This window comes from Sturnus vulgaris, unplaced genomic scaffold (assembly GCF_052056855.1).
Source record: "Sturnus vulgaris isolate bStuVul1 unplaced genomic scaffold, bStuVul1.hap1 Scaffold_614, whole genome shotgun sequence".
NCBI classification, from domain to species: Eukaryota; Metazoa; Chordata; class Aves; order Passeriformes; family Sturnidae; genus Sturnus; species Sturnus vulgaris.
In genome coordinates this window covers 1-2500 of record NW_028276589.1, presented here as the reverse complement: position 1 = coordinate 2500, position 2500 = coordinate 1, and positions in this window count along the sequence as shown.

Here is a 2500-nt window from a genome sequence, read left to right as displayed (position 1 = left end):
ATTTGGTTTAGGGTTAGGTTTAGGGTCAGGGTTAGGGTTAGGGTTAGGGTTATTTGGGCTAGGGTTAGGGTTAGGGTTAGGGTTAGGTTTATGGTTAGTTGGGTTAGGGTTATGGTTAGGGTTATTTTGGGTAAAGGTTAGGCTTATGGTTAGTGTTAGGGCTAGTTGGTTTAGGGTTAGGGTTATTTGGTTTAGGGTTAGGTTTAGGGTCAGGGTTAGGGTTAGGGTTAGGGTTATTTGGGCTAGGGTTAGGGTTAGGGTTAGGGTTAGGGTTAGGGTTAGGGTTAGGGTTATGGTTAGTTGGGTTTGGGTTATGGTTAGGGTTATTTTGGTAAAGGTTAGGCTTATGGTTAGTGTTAGGGCTAGTTGGTTTAGGGTTAGGGTTATGGTTATTTAGTTTAGGGTTAGGTTTGGGTTAGGGTTAGGGTTAGGTTAGGGTTAGGGTTAGGGTTAGGGTTAGTTGGGTTAGGGTTATGGTTAGGGTTATTTTGGTAAAGGTTAGGCTTATGGTTAGTGTTAGGGCTAGTTGGTTTAGGGTTAGGGTTAGGGTTATTTGGTTTAGGGTTAGGTTTAGGGTCAGGGTTAGGGTTAGGGTTAGGGTTATTTGGGCTAGGTTAGGGTTGGTTAGGGTTAGGGTTAGGGTTAGGGTTAGGGTTAGGGTTAGGGTTATGGTTAGTTGGGTTAGGTTATGGTTAGGGTTATTTTGGTAAAGGTTAGGCTTATGGTTAGTGTTAGGGCTAGTTGGTTTAGGGTTAGGGTTAGGGTTATTTGGTTTAGGGTTAGGTTTAGGGTCAGGGTTAGGGTTAGGGTTAGGGTTATTTGGGCTAGGGTTAGGGTTAGGGTTAGGGTTAGGGTTAGTGTTAGGGTTATGGTTAGTTGGGTTTGGGTTATGGTTAGGGTTTATTTTGGTAAAGGTTAGGCTTATGGTTAGTGTTAGGGTTAGTTGGTTTAGGGTTAGGGTTAGGGTTATTTGGTTTAAGGTTAGGTTTAGGGTCAGGGTTAGGGTTAGGGTTAGGGTTATTTGGGCTAGGGTTAGGGTTAGGGTTAGGGTTAGGGTTAGGGTTAGGGTTAGGGTTATGGTTAGTTGGGTTTGGGTTATGGTTAGGGTTATTTTGGTAAAGGTTAGGCTTATGGTTAGTGTTAGGGCTAGTTGGTTTAGGGTTAGAGTTAGGGTTATTTGGTTTAGGGTTAGGTTTAGGGTCAGGGTTAGGGTTGGGGTTAGGGTTATTTGGGCTAGGGTTAGGGTTAGGGTTAGGGTTATGGTTAGGGTTATGGTTAGTTGGGTTTGGGTTATGGTTAGGGTTATTTTGGTAAAGGTTAGGCTTATGGTTAGTGTTAGGGCTAGTTGTTTTAGGGTTAGGGTTAGGGTTATTTGGTTTAGGGTTAGGTTTAGGGTCAGGGTTAGGGTTAGGGTTAGGGTTATTTGGGCTAGGGTTAGGGTTAGGGTTAGGGTTAGGGTTAGGGTTATGGTTAGTTGGGTTAGGGTTATGGTTAGGGTTATTTGGTAAAGGTTAGGCTTATGGTTAGTGTTAGGGCTAGTTGGTTTAGGGTTAGGTTAGGGTTATTTGGTTTAGGGTTAGGTTTAGGGTCAGGGTTAGGGTTAGGGATAGGGTTATTTGGGCTAGGGTTAGGGTTAGGGTTAGGGTTAGGGTTAGGGTTAGGGTTAGGGTTAGGGTTAGGGTTAGGGTTATGGTTAGTTGGGTTTGGGTTATGGTTAGGGTTATTTTGGTAAAGGTTAGGCTTATGGTTAGTGTTAGGGCTAGTTGGTTTAGGGTTAGGGTTAGGGTTATTTGGTTTAGGGTTAGGTTTAGGGTCAGGGTTAGGGTTAGGTTTAGGGTTATTTGGGCTAGGGTTAGGGTTAGGGTTAGGGTTAGGGTTATGGTTAGTTGGTTTGGGTTATGGTTAGGGTTATTTTGGTAAAGGTTAGGCTTATGGTTAGTGTTAGGGCTAGTTGGTTTAGGGTTAGGGTTAGGGTTATTTGGTTTAGGGTTAGGTTTAGGGTCAGGGTTAGGGTTAGGGTTAGGGTTATTTGGGCTAGGGTTAGGGTTAGGGTTAGGGTTAGGGTTAGGGTTAGGGTTATGGTTAGTTGGGTTTGGGTTATGGTTAGGGTTATTTTGGTAAAGGTTAGGCTTATGGTTAGTGTTAGGGCTAGTTGGTTTAGGGTTAGGGTTAGGGTTATTTGGTTTTAGGGTTAGGTTTAGGGTCAGGGTTAGGGTTAGGGTTAGGGTTATTTGGGCTAGGGTTAGGGTTAGGGTTAGGGTTATGGTTAGGGTTAGGGTTAGGGTTAGGGTTAGGGTTATGGTTAGTTGGGTTTGGATTATGGTTAGGGTTATTTGGTAAAGGTTAGGCTTATGGTTAGTGTTAGGGCTAGTTGGTTTAGGGTTAGGGTTAGGGTTATTTGGTTTAGGGGTTAGGTTTAGGGTCAGGGTTAGGGTTAGGGTTAGGGTTATTTGGGCTAGGGTTAGGGTTAGGGTTAGGGTTAGGGTTAGGGTTAGGGTTA